The 19900-nt window shown below is 39.6% G+C and overlaps 1 long non-coding RNA gene across 2 annotated transcripts in view; it reads left to right on the top strand.

Moving 5' to 3' along the window:
- The window catches only part of LOC115268721 (uncharacterized), a 40717-nt gene extending 20817 nt beyond the window's left edge, over positions 1–19900 (top strand). For both annotated transcript variants that reach the window (XR_009995827.1, XR_009995826.1), the window contains exon 3: positions 19876–19900. This is a non-coding gene — a long non-coding RNA (uncharacterized LOC115268721). The remainder of the gene's footprint in view (positions 1–19875) is intronic.

Raw genomic sequence — 19900 nt, 5'->3', positions numbered from 1 at the left:
AAAAAAGCTTATCGTTTTTGCGGAAACCATTTTTAAACAAAACTTCGCAAAGAAATTGTTTCTCCAAAAATGGAAAACATTTTCCACCACAAAAAAAATTCAGAAGATACAGGGGATAAACAAAATGATCGGGGCAGGCAAAATTTTCACTTTTCAAAAAATGGTTTGAAAGCTGCAACTTTTTGAAAAGTGCATCAAAAACTCTAAAACTTTTACTGGAAGTTCATCAAGTAGTTGTATATCAATGGTCCAAATTTGGGAAAACTCGGGCTATTCTACATGAAGCTAAACATATTCTAGAAAAAGTCATAATTATACGATAGTCAACTTTGAGCTATCTCCGGATTCAATGAACCAAATGCAATTAAATGTTTAGCGTTTATGACTCATATAATGATCTTTATAAAACATTTGACAAAACTTGAAATTATTAAACGGAATAAAAATTACTGCAATTTCATTTATTTTGTGTGGTCTAATTTCAATATGTTTCCCATTACTTTTTCAATTTATCGCCAGTTATTTTGTTACTTCCTTTCAGAACACATTCAAATTGAAGTCAGTTAGAGGGAATGCAAATAAACTATAATTACCATCTCGAATTTTGAAATGATGTAGAAATTTACGATAATTTGGTGTTATTTCAGAAAAATAATCTAAACGCTACAATTTTCTTCCGTGTTAACAATTTTAAGTTATGTCAAAAGTTCTTCAGAGCTAATCATATAAGCCATGAACGCTAAAATTCTATTGCATTTGGTTCATTGAATCCGGAGATATAACAGCTCAAAGTTGGCTATCGTATAATTATGACTTTTTCTAGAATCTTTCAAACTTTATGTAGAATAGTCCGATCTTTCCCAAATTTGGACATTGATACAAAACTAGTTGATCAACTTACAGTATTTTTTTTTGATGCATTTTTCAAAAAGTTACAACTATTTCACTGTTTTTTGAAAAGTGAAAATTTTGCCTGTCCCGATCATTTTGTCTATCCCCTGTACCTTAATCCGTACTCTACATGTGTACGAAAACCGATTTTGAAAATATTGCTTCGTTATTTAATAAAAAATCAAAAACAAAAAAAAATGAGGAAATGCTTCCAGTTTCGCCTTAAAAGGGAATTCATTTCCTTGGGGAAGCACCAGTATAAAGAGCGCTGAAATTGGGAAACCTTGAGTAACCTACACTGATTCTACCATCACAGCACTGTATAGGGCTTCAAGGCTGATTCAGGGACTTCCCGAAGGACTTCAAAATAAGTCATGGCGTTTTCGTAGGTACCAGGTTGTTTAGAAGTTTAGAACTTGTTCAGAAGAGCTTCAAGACAGATCCAGAGGAGTTGTAAAACAATTTCAAGACGCTTCAGGAGGTTTCAAAGGAGCTCCAGAGAGTTTGAGAGCATTTTAAAAGCTCTAAGATGAGTTTCGTGGGGGTCTCAAAACGTTCCAGGAGTTTGAAACTTAAGTACATGGAATTTCGCCTTAATGAGTTTATCAAGAATTCTTCTTAAATTTTCTAAAAATATATCCATGGGAGACCGGGACACCGCCAGAAAAAACCTTGGAGATTCTTTCGGGATTTCTGGAAAATTTTCAGAAAGAAGATTCTCGCAGGATTTCTTAGACTGATTTAAGTAATAATGTCCATAAAGATTTCTCTAGGTATCCCTTCAGAATGCATCTTTGTCCTTGTCTGATTTTTTGATTATTTTCACTAGGATTCCTTTAAAGATTCTTTCAGGAATTCTCCCGGGAATTTTCCTTGCGATTTCTTCAGGAGTTTATCAAAAAAAATTTCAAAATATTCAACTGGTCCACGGATTTCGTCAGAAACTGCTTCCGTATTTCCTCCTAAGATTCCTTAAGGGATTCTATAGGAAATTCCTTCAAGGATTGCTATATCAGTTCATGCTTGTATTTCTGAATCTATGACATTTGGTCGAAAGACATTTAGTCGAATGACGTTTGGTCGAATGACATTTGGTCGAAAGTACATTTGGTCGAACGGACATTTGGTCGAATGGACATTTGGTCGAAAGCCATTTTTTTGGAAAAAGAAGCACATGACATTTAGTCGAATGGAGAATTCGTCGAATGGACATCTTGTCGAAAGGCACTAACTGATGAAAAGAGATGTGAGTGGAAAATAATATTATGGGTTTCGGTATAATAGTTTTTTTTTATATTATATATTATAGTTATAAAACATCATTTTGCAACTTGTTGCATAAATAACCATTTTGGGCGTGTTCAGTTCATATGCAACACTGCGTCAAAGAATAGCCTATGTTTAAGGACAAACGTCTTGAAATCCCACTTCAACAGTGCATCACAACTTCAGACGCACAATTCTCAAGAAGCAAGCTTCAAACAACAGTGCATTTTATAATGCTGTTTTTGCTCACTTATAATAAGCTTGAAACAAGAAGATCTGGTGCGCTGGTTTTGTTTACGAAGAGATTTGTACGCTCGAAGTCGCGAGTAAGTGCCAAAGTCGGCCATTGTGGCGGCCATTTTGGGATCCTAACCAATCTGTCCTTAAAAGGAGGAAAAATATTCGATGAAAAAGTCTGCAGCTATAACATCCAAATATCAAACGGAAGAACAGCTATTCAAAAGGAGGAATTGCTTCTGAAACATTCAGTAGTTGGTACAGGAAAACGCAATGAAATAAATAAACGTGAAAAAATAGCCTATGTTTCAAAGAAGGAAAAATTCATGATAAAAAGACAGAAGCCATAACATTCAAACATAGTACAAATACGAATTTTGAAAGAATATCCTAATTTCAAAAGAAGGAAAAATCATAGACGAAAAAATCACAACCATAATGTCCACTCTTCACTCTCAGCACAAATAATACACTTGAAAGAACAGCATATGTTGTAAAGAAGGAAAAATATTTGATGGAAAAGCCATGTTATACACAAAAACGCAATGAAATGGTGAAACTTGAAAGAAGAGCCGAAACCTACACTGCACTACAATGTTTGCTTTTTTATGTTATGTTGCTACAAAATTATTTTCCATTTAAAACTCTTCATCAGTTAGTGCCTTTCGACCAAATGTCCATTCGACTAAATGTCACATGCTTCTTCTTCCCAAAAATGGCTTTCGACCAAATGTCCATTCGACCAAATGTCCGTTCGACCAAATGTACTTTCGACCAAATGTCATTCGACCAAACGTCATTCGACCAAATGTCATTCGACCAAATGTCCTAAAGCCTGTATTTCTTCATGTAATTCTTCAAACTTTTCTGAAGCAATTTCTCCATAAATATTTCAAGAATTTCTCCTTGGGTTTTCTGCGAAAATGAAGATATTCTTCCAGAAATATCTCCAGGAATTTCTGACAAAGAATCGGAGGTTCTTTCAGAAACAGAACTTTTCTTGAAACTTTTCCAGAAATTATTACTTAGTTTTCTCCTTCAGGTATAATTTTCTTTATTCTGGATTTTTTCCGAGCACTGAAAACTCCTCTAGAAAATTCTCAATAAATTCTTCTGGAACTTCTCCCAGGGGTTTCTCTAAAAGTTCCTCCAGACATTGCTTTGGATGTATTCCGAACTTCCTTCAGGGATTGTTTAAGAATATTTGTTTTAGCAAACTATCTCTCAACAATTCCTGCATAAATTACTCCAGAATACTTTCCTTAGCATAGGATTTTGTCGAGAAGTTTTCCAATGAATACTTGCTGAGCGTTCTCCAGTCCTTCCCGGTACTTTTTCTTAGATTCCTCCTTATTTTTTTTAATTACACCAGTGGTTCTCCAAAGGATTCCTCTATGATTTTTTGTTGTTTCTGCATGATTTTTATCGAAAATTTCATAAGGTGGTAGTTTAGTATACAAGATTTTTTTCTGAGAACGCCTTCAGGGTTATCTCCAGGAGTTATTTCAAGGGTCCATTCAGAATATCATCCTGGGTTCCCTCAGAAATTTATTGACGAGTTTCTTCAACAATTCCACCAGTACCTTAGTCTGCCATTTCTGTAAGATGGGATCGGAAGGTATCCCTTCAGAATCACCTTTACTTCTTCAGACACGCCCATCTGGCAATTCCTTGTTGAAACACCCTTCTTTTGACCCATAACTTGACAGAGTGTTGAACTAGCGGAAGTTAAAAACTTCCTAGTGGTAAGGCTATGGATCGCCAATCCGGAGACGGCGGGTTCGATTCCCGTTCCGGTCGAGAACTTTTCTCGACTTCCCTGGGCATAGTGTATCATTGTACTTGCCTCACAATATACAAATTCATGCAATGGCAGGCAAAGAAAGCCCTTCAATTAATAACTGGGGAAGTGCTCAAAGAACAATAAGTTGAAGTGAGACAGGCCAAGTTCCAGCTGCAACGTTGAGCCATAAAGAAGAAGAAGAAGGCGAAGAAGAAATTTACAAAAAAAATCCTTCAGATATTCCTCTACTTTTTTTTCAGGAACCCCTCCAGAAATTTCTTAAGAATTTCTCCTTGGTATTACTTGCAGAGTGCCTTCAGAACTCTCTTATATTTTTTTCTGAGCATAAAGGGGGTTTCTTAAAGCGTCTCTTCAGGTACACTCCTAGGTATTATCCTAGGAATTCATCCAGGAATTGCTCCATGGATAGCTTCAAAATTGTTTCAAGATTTTTTATTCAATTTTCCTTCATGAAATTTCAAAAATTTCTTCCAAGAGAATCCAAAGGTATCTCTAGGAGTTTTCTTTGGGTTTTCTCGAGACGATTCTCCCTCCAGGGATTTCTTAGAAATTTCTTCAGGGATTTTCCACAAAATTCTTCAGTAGTTTTTATGCAATTACTGAAAGAATTTCTTGAAAATCCCTAGAAGAATATTCGAAAAAAAAAAACTGGGTTCTCCGAAGATATCCCAGCAAATATTTGTGGTTCCATCAAGAAAGAAATTTTTACAAGAATTACTTAAATAATTTTGGAAAAAAATCTTGGAGAAAATTTCCTTGAGAAGGATTTCTGAAGAAGTTCCTATAGAATTTATTTTTGAATTTTAAATGCATGTCTGAAAACTTTATCCTTTAAATTCTGAAGAAGTCTCGGGAGACAAAAATATCTCTTCAAAGGAATTTCTGAATAAATCTTCAGTAGAATCCATGCAGAAATCTTTGGAAGTATTTTTGAATGCATCTCTGGAGGAAATTCTAGGAAAATTTAGGAAGTCCTAGAAAATATATTTGATTTTTTTTTTAATGAATCCGGTGTAAAATTATTAGAGTTATCCTAAGAGAAAATGCCGGATAAATTAATGGGGAAATATATGCAGAAATATCTAGAGGAAATCCTGAAGGAATCTGTGTATGAGCTCTTGCAGGAATCTCTGGAGGAATTCCTGTCTGAATTACTGAAAGTTATTCCTAGATTTCCTGGATGAATCCCTGAAGAAATTTCTGGATACATACATGAAGGAATTTTCAATGTTTTCCTTAGAACAATTCCTGAACAAATCTATGGCGCATATTCAAAAAAAAAAAATACCTGCACGAATTTCAAAATGAATGTTTGGGAAATTTTCTAAACAAACCACTGGAAGAACTAATGAAAAATATCATTGAAAGAATTTTTGCTGGACGCTGTAGAAAATTCTGAAGAAATTCCTGGAGACATTTCCGATGAATTCTTGAAATATCTCCCTGTAAGAATTTCTAAAGTTCTTCCTGGTGGATTTTCAGAAGGAACCCATAGAAATTTACCTGAACGAATTCTAGGAGAAATTCATGAGGGAATATCTGATGGAATCCCTGTAAAAAATCTTAAAGAAGCCATAGAAGAATTTCCGAGAGAAACATTCATAGTTTTAAATTTTCGAGTAATTTCTGAAGCAATCCATGGATTTATTTTGGCAAAAATCCTTTAAATATTTATGGAGGAATTTTAAATGAAACTAGTAGTCAATTTCGAGAGAAATTTTAGAGCAAAACTATCGAAAAAACCACCTAGGCGATTCTCTTATATCCAATAGGGTGAAAAAAATTTCTAATTTCTTTGAGAAGCCATTGTCTTACATGTAGGTAAGGAAGCACAAAAAAAGGTTTGCGAGGGCGCTGGTTAATCAAGAGCTAGCGAGTAACTTAGAGTAACCTTGATGACACTTGTAACAGTTGGGAAAATCCAACAATAACTGTTTATTTAAATGCCGATATAAAAAAGCTCATCAAATTTTATAGCAAAAGCATTCGCTTCCAATCGGTAAACCGATGGAACATGAGTGTAGAACAGAAATGTGGACTGAGATGGGCGGCATGTAGGCGTGAGCACTTTTAACATCTACAATATCTAAAATCTACCTAAGATCTAATAACTTATATTGGGTACCAATGTATTGGGGTTTCGCGACGAGATTTGGACAAATATCTACAATTTAAAACGAGACAGACAATCGGGAACAGGTTTAAAAGCTCGTTGGAGGAATAAGGACAACCTTCGAGATAAAAAAAGGAAAACGATCAACTTCCGCCAAGGAATGTATACGTAGTAGTTAAACTTAACTGTCGTATGGACTACTTGACTCTCCTTAGCCTAAAAACTCGTCCATTTCTAGTTTTGATCTGAAACCTACAAGTCGTGTCTTAAAGTGATCCCTAGAAAAATTCCAAGTTAGTAGCACATGGTGGAAAAATCTAAGGCTGTGTAAAGATTAGCTTTAAACTAAAACAGTGAAAGATTTGCTTTAAACCATAGTTCCAATCAAAGTTAATAATCGTTTTGTAAAAAGGTGATAAAAAAGTGGTCCGAGTAGTTAAGTGACCACTGTTGAGGTAAAATTGTCTAATCAACTCAGTAAATCAAAGATTTAACCTGTAGTGCTCTTTATATAGAAATTAAAACGAAAGATTGTGAACAGAAGTGCAGGCTACGGTAGGAGCTGGAAGAAAAACGAAAAGGTAGATATTTGTGTGGTTTTTTAATCATGGGTGTGTGTTAACCGATTTGTGGCTTAGCCACATCACGTGGCTTTTCTTTGGTTTTTGGATCTTAATCCACAGCGATCCCGTCGTGATCCACCTGGTAGGTGGAAATCAAACCGGCGTCCGATTGCACGCCGTGAAAGAACCGTGTCACTGCTCATACCGCATTTTGTGAACGACCCACGAGCACGTGGTCGATCTCGGAACTCATCCAACATCGTGTTCCGATCATTCCGACGCCACTACCTACGATCGGGTTTGAGCGGAGAGCGACGCGAGAGGCTGCGGGCGCGTGCTGATCGTACGGATGAGATCGGCGCCGCGTACACCTGAATCACGCACCTGAGCGAGCAGAAAAACCTCGCCGGAGTCCCACTAGCCTAGAGCCGGTGGTCGAGAGCGACGCCTAGGAGCGCAGCATCGGGAGGAGTTCATCAACGGCCGCAACGTATAAAAAGGTACCATTAGTATAAGCCACAACCACACCCCTAGGGTAGAGTAGTGATAGAGGTAGTTTTGAAAGCTGTATGAGATACGATGAATACAGAGATATAGGCCTAAACAGCTCACAGTGAAATTCTAGCGGTGTATTGAGTTTTCTTAGGGGAAGGGGAGTTTTATTTTGCTTATTTTGATCGGTCGTGAGAATTGAAACATTTCGGTCGCTGAATTCGTTGGCATTGGTTTTGAGTGAGTACGTAACGTATCCGGGGTTAGAATTTTTGAATCTGATAGGCTGGAGAACCTGCCCTGAGGGTCTCTCTCGGGTTAGTCGGGCACGCAACTACGGTATTGGCATCTCTGCTCATCGCAGGGTTGGCGCAAAAAGCCGGTACCGGAAATAAGGTACTATTAGAGAATCCCCGCACTTTACACACTACTGCCTCCCGAAAACCTAACTTGAACCCCATGGAATGCTGTGAAGCCCCCTACAATACTAAGGCGCTGTCTATTTACTACGTAAACTCATTTTTGATCATCTCCAGTCCCCTCTCTCCTCGTACACTTTAGGAGAATAGACTTTGGGCAGACATACATTTGGTGCAGGGGTGATACTTTTTTGGCCGCAGTTTCTTCTGAAGCCCGTATTAGAGACTACGACTTTAGCCGCATTCACCACAAGTCCGACCTTTGCTGCTTCACGTTTTAGGCAGGTACACAGTTCTGCCACCGTTCCAAATGCTCTAGCAATAATATTCATGTCATCCGCAAAACAGACAAATTGGCTAGGTTTCGAGAAGATCGTACCCCAGCTATTGAGCCTGGATAGTCGCATAACACCTTCCAGGACGATACTGAATAGACGGCAAGAAAGTTCATCAACTTGTTGTAGTCTCCGTCGAGATTCGGATGAACTAGGTAGTTCACCCGAAATCCTTACGCTGTTTTGCATACCGTTCATCGTTACTCTTATCAGTCTGGTAAGCTTCCCGGGAAAGCTGTTCTCGTCCATGATTTTCCATAGCTTTTTGCGGTCGATAATGTATATAGTATGCCGCCTTGAAGTCGATGAACAGCTGATGCGTTGAGACCTTGTATTCGCGACATTTCTGAAGTATTTGCCGTACGGTAACCATCTGGTCCGTTGTCGACCGGCCGTCGATGGAACTGGCTTGATAACATCCCAGGAACTCAGTTGGTTGACAGTTAGGTCAGTTAGGTGACAAACGACGAACGATGATCTGGGATAGCACTTTGTAGGCTTGAATGGTGATCGCTCGGAAGTTCTCACATTCCAAACAGTCATCTTTCTTGTGAATGGGGCAGATAACCCTTCCCTCCCACTCCTCCGGTAGCTGTTCGGTTTCCCAGATCCTGATTATCAACCGGTGCAGACAGGTGCCCAACTTTTCAGGGCCCATCTTGATGAGTTCAGCTGCGATTCCATCCTTTCCAACTGCTTTATTAGTTTTAAGCTGGTGAATGGTATCCTCAACTTCCCTCAGCTTAGGAGTTGAATCATTTCCGTCCTCTGCTACACTGACGTAGTCTTTTTCGCCATTGCCTTGGTCTCCCGTGTTTACATTCTCCACGACATTCAGTGCTGCTTTCACCTTTCGATCACCTCATGTCCGTCCTTCAAGAGGCCCCCGTCCTTATCCATGCATATTGCGATTCGCGTCAAGAATCCGTTGTGGGATGCGATGAGCTTCTGGTTGAACTTCCGTGTTTCTTGTGAACGGCACAGCAGTTCCATTCCATCGCACTCCGCTTCTTCCAGGTGGCGCTTTTTCTCCCGAAAAAGGCAGGTCTGCTGTTTCTGCTTCTGTTTGTAAGGTTCCACGTCACCAAAATAGATCAAATTAACGGTCGCAGTGGTACTATGTCCCCAACAGGAAAAAAAAGATTCCACATTCTGCCGAGTTCCTTGCTGCAGCATTACCGCCCGCGCTGCGTTCTTATCCTCCAAAATCGCTCCATCCGTTCCGTCGACTCCTCTTTCCCGATATGTCCGATGGCTGCGTCGTTGATGGCTGCTTTTGCAGCATCAATCCTCCAGAAGGGCCACATCGAATTCGCCCTCGTCTGGTAACTCGGCCTCGAGTTTCTGCGCGTACCTATGGTGAAGCCCTATCCGGTTGTTTTAATCGCTCTTAGGTTGTACCGGAGTATCATAGTGCACAGTTGAGCATAGAGTCCTTCCCTGGCACTAGGACGTCGATCATCCGCCCCTAACATGGAGAACAGACTCTCAGTTTTGCATAAGAATCCTCCCCCCCAACGATTTACAGTGGACAAAAGATGGAACAAGGTGCTGGCTTCAAAGATATTGCCGTTACGTTACTGCTTAAGGGGAACATATGTATTATACCTGTTTAGCCTATCTGAATTGCGTGAAATATCCAGTTCTTACCGGGCCCCATTCAGATGGATCTACGAATCGAAAAAACAACTTTGTGATCCGTTTAGACTCTTCTGCTTGGGAAGATTGCAAACTTTCAAAGAGGATTTATGCACTCCTGAATTGTTTTATGGCACGTCCCATTGGAAACCTCTCCCGACTAACTTTTTCACTGCACCACTCGGGGAACGATCTGGGGTGGCTTCACGTGTTCTACACACGTAAAAAGAGTTTACTTTGTGCAGCGGTTAGTCCCATTCCTCCGTTGCAACGGGGGGTAAACTCCCAACACGAAGATGATTAAAAATTTTACTTTTTCTAGTTTGAGTGTACGGAAATTCCATAAAAGCGGTGGGCCTGCAAAGTAGTTTTATCACAAAAATCAGAACCCTCCCCAAACCGCTGAATCATCTTGCAACAGCTTCAAATAAGGACTCAATTATCCTTTCATGCAAAAATTCACTCACACTTTATAATTGACTCTGTGAGCGATGTAACACTCCGTGAAAATCGACATTGCTCGGCTGGGACGTGACATCATCTTTCCCGGTACATAAAGGCAACGGAGATTCCGACTCGAGCAGAGCACAATTTCCACTTTCTTGCACACATTACCTGCATGCACGTCGCCTCGCCATTTCATTGAGTGGCGTTATATCGTGATGGTTGATTCTGTGTTTTTTTTTCTCTGCTCGTATTCTGGGAAACTTTTACGTTTTCAACCGAAACCAACCGCAGCACACAGCCCGGAGTCTCGGGTGTCGCACCGTTAGTGGACTGCGAACATACCTGCCGTGTAGGACGACCAGAAGAAGAAAAAAAAGCTCTTCCAAGAAAGACTATTAAAACTTTTACACGCCAAGGTGGCTGCTCCACACGGGGTTTGTTGGAAAGAAATAGACTAAATCAGCCCGCCAATGACTGCTCTTGAGAGAGTTGGTCGCGTACAGTGAGTTTGTGAAAAATGATACGGCTTACGGTTGGGGGTTCTTTCCAGGTGGGAATCAATGCGGAGCGAGGAGCACTCTGCAGCTGAATGTGTCTCAGCAATGTGCAAAGTAATTACGAACAGACTCTGTGAAGTTCCTGATTTTATGGACCTGTAAGTGCGGTAGAAGATCTTCAATCGTTATGACATTGTTTTATGGGTTGAGAAATCCGTTGATCGAGAACAAAATTGAAATTAATTGAGTGGCAGCGAGTTTTCTTTTTTTTTTTTTTACCTTACATCAGAACGGTTGAACTGAACATTCCCTCATTTTTTTTTCAAGATGTCCCGTAAGAGCTTAGGTGAGTTTCATGGAAATTCAGATGAGATTCCGGAGGTTTAAGGCAGCTTCAGGGGTTTCAGGGATCTAGAGGGATTTCCGATAGGTTTCAAGGCGAATCACCGCGTTTCAGGGAGCTTCTGGGGGTTTCCGAAGGTTTCATGGGGAAGTTTTTAGAAGACTACGCTGGGCTTCAGTGGGTATTCTTAGAAATTGCTGGGGCGGTCAAAGGGGTTTTGGGCATTTCAGCGGAATTCATGGGGTTTCAAGAAGCTTGAGAGGGCTTCAAGAGGACGTCAGAAAAATTTATGAATCCTAAAAGGGGTTTTTGGCGTTTCAGAAGGTTTCATGGGGGTTTCAAGGGGCGTCAGGGAGAGTTTGAGGGAATTATTAAAGGCTAAGTACGGCATCATCAGCTTCGGCAGCAATATTGGTTGTGTTGCTCGAAATTTCAATGTGATAATTCATAGCCGCCAATATGCTCATTCACACTGATTACGAGGATACTTTTTCTGATGTGTTGCAGCAGAATTACCTGTTTTTTATCACTTCAAAAGCACGAGGCAAACAATCATTGAAAGTTCAGTAATATAATACATCATGGCACCTTAGGAGGGGTTCTAGAGAAGTTTTAAAGCGTGTCAAAGTAATTCAGTTGATTTTAGAGGATTTCATGGAACTTCTTGGAGCTCGTGGTGTTTTCCAAGCAGCACACATGTCACAGAAGAGTCAAGCAGCGCAGTTTTTTGGTTGCACATGTGCTATAGTTATGTTGTTCTAATCCCATGCTACAATAACTTGACTTTGACTTGAATGTGACTGGGTTATGAAAAAGCTGCCGGTGTTTTCAGAAGGTTTTTGAGAGCCCTCAGGGGAGCTTGGGAGATTACAAAAGATTCTTACGGGACTCGTTGGGAGGTTTTAGAAGCGTTTCATAGCGGTTTGTATGTGTTTCAAGTTTCCTCTCTGGGAGAAAATATGGAGGCATTTTATGAGGTACAGTGTACATATCAAACAATTGTCCGTACAGCAAATGTTTTGTCAAAATAATGTTTCATTCAAATGTTCATAACTTTTTTATACGACAATCAAAAACGCTGAAATTTTCACCTATCATGAATCATACATTAATGCTCCATTGGTGAAGTTTTGAGCAAGATCGAATAAGTTTTCTGAAAGTTATAGAACTTTTAGTAATACTTATAAATAGTTTTGAACACATTTTTAAAACATTTATACATATTTTTCATATTTTTTTGTAGTGAATATAAAACCACAAACGAAGCTGCATATGAAAGCCTTAGGTATAAGCTGGAACACAAAAAAGATTGAAAAAGTTTCATCGAGTACATATTGAGATATAATGTATTAAAAATGTGTTCAAAAATCTTATAAGTTTTACTGAAAGTTCTATAACTTTCAGAAAACTTATACGATCTCGCTCAAAATTTTGCCAGCTTCAGTATATGGTTTATGATTGATCGAAGTTTCAGCGTTTTTGATTGACGTATAAAAAAGTTATAAACATTTGAATGAAAAATTATTTTGACCAACAAATTGCTGTGCGGACAATTGTTTGATACACTGTATCTTTATAAGGAGTGTATCGAAAATAAAATGAAAATTTTCGCTACAGCCTTCAAAATAATTTATTCGAAACATAATAAATTTTATTTTCAAGTTACAGCATAAATCCTAGAGAAAAGGAATGGAAGTTTTGATTTACTAAAAATAATCATTCAACCTTGACTTTCATTTCAAACATGAGACACATTTTTTTATTTTTTAATATAATTTAAATTGCGAAATTGAGGGAAAAAATTGCGAAGAATTCCAGAATTGTCATGATAAATGAAGGAAAGCCATTTTTAAGAGACTTTTTAGCACGATTACAGAAATACTAAAAAATACATTCGTATGTTTTTAATTTTTTTGACGAGGAAGTTCTACCAGAGAACGGAATTTCTTCAGGCTGTTCTAAACTTGACTTGATATTGTGGAGATTTGATAGAAGAACCGAAATGAAATGACCAATCATGCTTGGAAGTCGAGCATCAATGCTTCAGGATCCTGAAAATTTTCAACAAATTTTCGATATTATCCTTAGCCAAAACTTTTGAGGGAATCTCCTTAGGAAATCCTGATTGAGTCTCGATAAAGGGTGTTCACGATGAAATTAGCAAACAGAAAAATATTGTTTAACTTTTGATTGCGTTCACCAAAATAGCTAATTTTTTAAACATGAATAGTATATTATGTGAAGCTAATACCATGAAATTTTCATTAAAATCGGTTGATAACAAATTTCCAGAAAAAATCTCCAATGAGTTCCTGAGGAAGCCTCTGAAGAAAAAAACTCAAAAGAATCTCAGGAGATCTATTTAAAGGAGTTCCTGGAAGTGTTTCTAAAAGAATCCCAGGAAAACTCCTTAAGGATAGCTAGATTGAATCCACGGAGCAATCTAGTACGATACTCAGGAAGAAACACCAAAGGAAGCCATGAGTGACTCTGGAGGTATTTCTGCGAAAATCCCTTTAAACGTATCTGAAAAATTATTCTTCAAATCGTTGGAGGAATCCCTTATGGAAATGGAGAACGGAATACTTGTAGGAAACTCTTGAGAGAACCCCAAACTATTCTCCAGAGCAAAGCTTGATAGAATTTCTAACTGTTTCCCAGCAGAAATATTTAGAGAATGTACTCGGGAAATTTCTGAAATATAAAACTCTTGAGACATTTTTCAACAAATTTCCTCAGCTATTTGAGGATGCTTATCCCTGCACCATTATTTGAAGTCATTTCCTAAAGAAAACTGTGGAGGAATCCCTGAAGTATTCCTGGAGCAATTTCAAGAAGAATCCCTATAAAAATCTCAACTGGAACCTGTAGTGCTAAGGATTGGATCGGATTTTGAACATATTTTGAGCATCCCTTAATGAAATAACGTGAAAACCGTGATATAGAACAAGTACGGAAGATTGCTGAATTCGGATAAAAGCGGGAGAGTACTCATTCGGTGCCGCCGTGGCGTGAGGAGATCCGCATAGGAGTGAGAGAGAAGGAGAGACATTTGAGATTCAACCGGTATGGTTTGCGTATAGGGGTTTGTGGACTCGGAGTGAGATGGAGGAATTCTGTCTGGTTTTTTGTTATAGCATCAATCAGAAGTAGAATTTTTGCTACCATCTTGATCATTAACGAAAGAGAAAATCGATGATTCTTATTCGATTACTTTTGCAGTTCTAGACACCAGTCTTTCTCTAGCAGATCACCATGAGATTCTTAAAAAACGGATCGTATTTTTTTTCTTCCGTTCAAATACGAAAGTTTTGGAAATATTTTTTCCAGTTTTCATTTTATTTTATTTATCGTTCACATTTCCCCAGAAGTTCTTTCACAGATTCTTCCAGAAAGATTTAGAGATTCCTCCAGAAACATCTTCAGGGGTTCCAACAGTTGTTTCTTCAGAGATTCATACTTGAGTTGCTTGAAAGATTCCTCCTTGAATTTATTCAAAGATTATTCTAAAACTTCAATCAGAGATTTCTTCTGAAGTTCCTTTGAAGATCTCTAGTAGTTTCATCAGGAATGCTTTCAGAAGATATTTCAAATATTCCGACAGGAAATTCTTCAGAGAGTTCTCTACGAGTTCCTGCAGAGATTCTTTCAAGAGGATTTAGGGATGCCTCCATGAGTTTCAACAACGATTCATCCAGAAGTTTTCTCGGGGATTCCTATAGGAGGTCTTTCAGAGATTAACCCAGGCCTATCTTTAGAAATTCCTTCAGGAGTTCTTTCAGGAGTTTCTCTAGAATTACAATCGACGATTTCTCCTGGCGTTCTTTCAGATATTTTTCCAGAAAAAATCAGGGATGCCTCCAGGAGTTCCACTGAGGATTCTTGTAGGAGTCCCTTCTGGGATCCCTCCTGGAATTCTGTCAGGAATTACCACAGGAGATCCTTCAGTAGTTTTTGAGGGAGTTCCTTCAAGCATTTCTCCAGGAACTTTTTTTAGAAATTTCTCCTGGGATTCCTCCTAAAATTCCTTCTTATAATAGCTTCTAAATGCCTTATGGATTTTTTCAGAAGTTCTTTTAAGGATTTTCCAGATTTTTCTTCAGGTATTCATACAGAATTTCCGCCAGGGATTAATCCGGAAGTTCCTTCGAGGATTCCTGCAGTGTAGCAGTTCTTTCAGAGATTTCCCCAGAATTTCCTTCAGGGATCTTCCCAGGAATTCCTTCGGGAATCTTCCCAGTAGTTCCAGGAGGATGCAAGGATGCCTCTGGAAGTTTCATCAGAGACTTCCTGAGAAGTTACCTTAGATATTCAAATTAGAGTTCCCTCAGAACATTATCTAGAAGATGGAACTTCTCCTTTTAGGAGGAGTCAAGGACGCATCCAAGGAATCCGTCAGGAATTAGTTCAGGAGTCTCTTCAGAGATTTATCCAGGAATTGCAGGGATTCCTTCAGATGTTTCTTCAGAGATTTCATCTGGAATTCCTTAAGGGATTTCTCCAAGAGTTTATTTAGGAATCTCTCTGGGATTTTCTGCAGAGATGCTTAAGGGAGGATTCAAGGATACCTCCAGGAGCATTCGGGGATTCTCTCAAAAGTTTCCTTAGGAGGGATTCCTTCCAAGATTTCTCCTGGATTCCTTCATTTCTTCAGCGATTCCTCCAGAAGTTCGTTAAGGAATCTTCTCCAGGAGTTTTTTTTTTCGAAAAATTTTCCAGGAGGATTCTGGGATGCTTCCAGGAACTACAGCAGGGATTTCTTCAGAAGTTTCACCAGGAATCCCTATTGGATTTCTCTCAGAGATTCTTCTGGGAGCTCCTACAAGGATTTCTTAAGGACTATAATCATAATCAGACATATTTCCAGGATTTCCTTGAGGGATTTCTCATTGAGTTTCTTCAAGAGTTCATCCAGGATTCTTTTCGGAGAATCCTCCAGAATCTCTGCAATTCCTCCATGAATTCTTTCGAGGATTCTTGCTGGAGTTTCTTTGCGGATTCTGTCTGGAATTCTTACTGAGATTTATCTTGGAATTCCCTCGGGAATACTTTCTGGAATTCTTTCGAAGATTCTTACTAGAACTTCTTCCGGGGTTCCTCCTGTAAATCCTTCAAGGATTCTTCCTGGAATTCCTATGATGATCCTCCTGGAAATACTTCAGGTATTCCACCTGGACATCCATGAACGGATTCCTCTTGCCATTCTTTCGGGGAATCCTTCTAGAAATCCTTTAATGACTCTACTTCTCCTTCTTCTTTGTGGCTCGACGTTCGCATTGAAACTTGACCTATCTCTCTTCAACTTATTGTTCTTAGAGCTCTTCCACTGTTATCAATTGTATATTGTAAGGCAAGCACAATGTCCATGGTAGAAAGATATTATTAGAAAAAAAAATCAGTATCTCTAAATCACCCAGCAAATGAAGCCTCAGGGTCCATGCTTTCATTTGATGCTAAGAGTGAAATGTTCTATCGGAGATCATTCTCCCATACAAATTTTGGATAAAATGTACCCAAAAATGGGTATTTTCCGGAATTTTTATCTAGAAATCACAAAAAAATGAAAATTGTTCTAGACCCCTAGATGGAACATTTCACTCTTAGTCTCAAATGAAAGAGGGCACCCTAAGCTATCATTTGGTGGGTGACTTAGCGGTACTGTTTTTTTTTTCGATAATTTACGTTGTCACAGACACCGTGCAAAGATACACTATTCCCAGAGGATCGAGAAAAGTTTCCTGACTGGAACGGGAATCGAATCCGCCGTCTCCGGATTGGCGATCCATAGCCTTAACCACTAGGCTAACTGGAGAGATTCCTCTACGAATTCCATCGGGAATTCATCATGAAAATTATTCGGGGATTTCTTTTGGAGTCGGAGCCCGTGGCGTTCGCATCATATGCGGATGGTCATGGGTTTGATTCCCAGCCCCGGCACATGCAATTTTTCGTCAGTTGCTCTTCACCGAGAGCGGCTGACACTGACCCTCTTCTGAGCCCCATGGCTCAAACGGACCTGGATACACTTGAACCTCTTTTTATGCACATGGCTGGGACTGCATAAATTAAAAATGTGCATAAATAAAGAAAGGCATAAAAAGAGGGAAATTTATGCATAAATTAAGTTTGGGCTTTAATTAGAGAATCTTGTTCGCGAGAACAGATCTTGCTCCTGGGCAGTTGAGGTGTGGCTAAGGGGGTTTCCAGAAAGTTCCCAGAGAGCCCAAAAAGGCGGTTCCAAGGGGCTTCAGGGACGTTTTAAGGGGTTGTTTCGGGGGATTTGAGGAGCCTTTTAAGGGTGTTCTGTCAAGATTTATTGGTATTTTCATGGGATTACCGGGAACTCTGGGATATTTAAATAGCATTAAATGGGTTTCAGGGGCGTTCCAAGGGGCTTTAGGGGCAATTCAAGGGATCTCAGGAGCCTTTAAAGGGCATTGCAAAAGGTTTGAGGGGCGTTCTAAGGTATTTCAGAGTCTGATTTGAAACTTCCTGAAATGCCTCAAAAATCCCCCTTAAACCCCCCGGGGACCCCATGTAACGCACCTAAGAGGCTTCTAAACCCCTGAAAAATCCTCCGTAACGCCTCTTAATCACGCCGAAAATGTTCTGAAACACCTTGACATGCCGCCAATATCCCCCTTAAACCCCCTCCGACCCCATGTAACGCACCTGAGAGGCTTTTAACCCTCTGAAACTCTTCCGTAACGCTTTCGTAACGCCTCTGAATTCCGCAGAAAATGCTCTGAAACGTCCTGAAATGCCTTCAAAATCCCCCTTAAACCCCCTCGGACCCCATGTAACGCACCTGAGAGGCTCCAAATTCCACGAAAACTCCTCGTAACGCTTAAGTAACGCCTCTGCATTCCGCCGAAAATGCTCTGAAACGTCTTGAAATGCCTCCAAAATCCCCCTTAAATCCCCTCGGACCCCATGTAACGCACCTGACAAGCTCCGAACACCCCGAAAATTCCTCCGTAACGCTTCCGTAACGCCTCTGAATCACGCCGAAAATGGTCTGAAACATCCTGAAATGCCTCAAAAAATTCTCCTAAACTAAAACCCCTAAAAACGCCTCCGTAATGCCGCTGAAACCAGCCTAAAATGCTCCGAGACTTAGTGAAATGGCTCCGAAACCCCCTTAAGACCCACTCGGACCCCATGTAACGCACATGAGACCTTCGGAAACATCCAAAAGCGAACCTGTAACCATCCTTTGCTCTCCTATGTAAACACCCCTTGGCCGCCGTTACAATAGTTCCCGGCATTATTAAATATTATTATGCAAAATATTGGTTCTGAATAGCTTTCCCTATGTTTATGCAGGGCATAAAAAAGATGCATAAATTAAAAGTGCATAAAAATAACATGCATAAAAAGAGGTTTTAGTGTACCTGGATATCGGCGAACTGCTACTCATAATGGACCCCCAATCGGACTGGAAAGGAACAACGGCCATCCATCATCCTTGAGCTCATAATTCTAGCATGTATAGAGTAGAAAAGTGAAAGCAGCAGAAAGGCAACCAGTTGGATAAAGTATAATAGAACACATCTAGGCGCTGTGCAATACTGTAGATGTAGTGGACAATAGAGCTGTAAATTAGGTCAAGTGATTAAGAATAAAACAAAATTTCTCTTGGAATTCCTTCGTAGGTGACTCCTTCAATTCGTTTGGGGGTTTCTGCTGGATTTCTTTTAGGGATTTTTGTTGCAATTCCTTTGGGGATTCCTCCTGGAATACTTTCAAGGATCCCGCAAGGATTCTTTTGGAGATTGCTCTTGGAATTCTTTCGGGGATTTATCCTGAAATGGCTTCGGAAATTCCTCCTGAAAATCCTTCAGGGAATCCTCCTAGAGTTCCTTTGGGGACCTCTCCTGGAATTTCTTCGAGGATTCGTTTTGGTATTTTACAAAATTCCAATCGGGGCTTTCATCAGAAGTTTCTTCAGGGATCTCTCTAAGAGCAATTCTTTGACCACCAGGGATTCCTGCGAAAGTTCATTCATAGTTTCATACAGTTTTGAGATCCTTCAAGGTTCATCACTGAATTCCTTCGGGAATTCATCCTGGAAATCCTTTGGGATGCCCAAATAATACGACCTTATTATCATCCCAAGTAACACACTTGTCACCGAAAAGTCACGGCGGCGCAGGTTTTTGTTGCGCAGAAGTCACTGTGACTTACTTCTAACAAATAAACACTTACTTGCTATAAGTAAGTCACAGTGACTTCTGCGCAACAAAAACCTGCGCCGCCGTGACTCTTCGGTGACAAGTGTGTTACTTGGGATACTTGGTAGCTTTTGAAGCTTAAAAAACCAAAACACAAACTGTATTTAAATCAACACTTTCTTGCCCTCCAATAGACAATGCAACATGCACTACTCTAAGGATAAGGTTAATGTCCCAAAAGGTCCAATAGCTGCTCGTAGCGACGGACCCGAACAGGAATAAAAATTGGCATTCAAGCTTAATAATCTATGTCGTCATTGATCATGAAAAAGCTCAGGATAATTCGGAGGAGCTCGGCACTCTTAGTATTGAAAATCAAACGATTTATTTTATTCTGCACGACGTTTTGGCCTTCAAATGTGACCTTTTCAAGGGAAAAACTATGTTTGGAAACGAGGGTTTTGGTATGTCACAATATTACTAATAAAGTTCTGAAACTAGTCTAACTTGATGTATCGTTTTCGTCCTAAATTGCATGTTTTTAAGATTATCGGTTAGTAATACGTTGCTATGTTGATCTTCATTGGTGTCGGGTGAAAAGAGCAGTAGATTCCAATACATACCAAGATTTTCCAAATATTCTCTCCAATTTCCAGGCATATTCCCGCTGCAGCTCAAGCG

Source organism: Aedes albopictus, unplaced genomic scaffold, assembly GCF_035046485.1.
Source record: "Aedes albopictus strain Foshan unplaced genomic scaffold, AalbF5 HiC_scaffold_27, whole genome shotgun sequence".
Classification (NCBI taxonomy): domain Eukaryota; kingdom Metazoa; phylum Arthropoda; class Insecta; order Diptera; family Culicidae; genus Aedes; species Aedes albopictus.
Note: the sequence above shows the minus strand (reverse complement) of the source record. Positions and strands in the feature narration are given on the sequence as shown.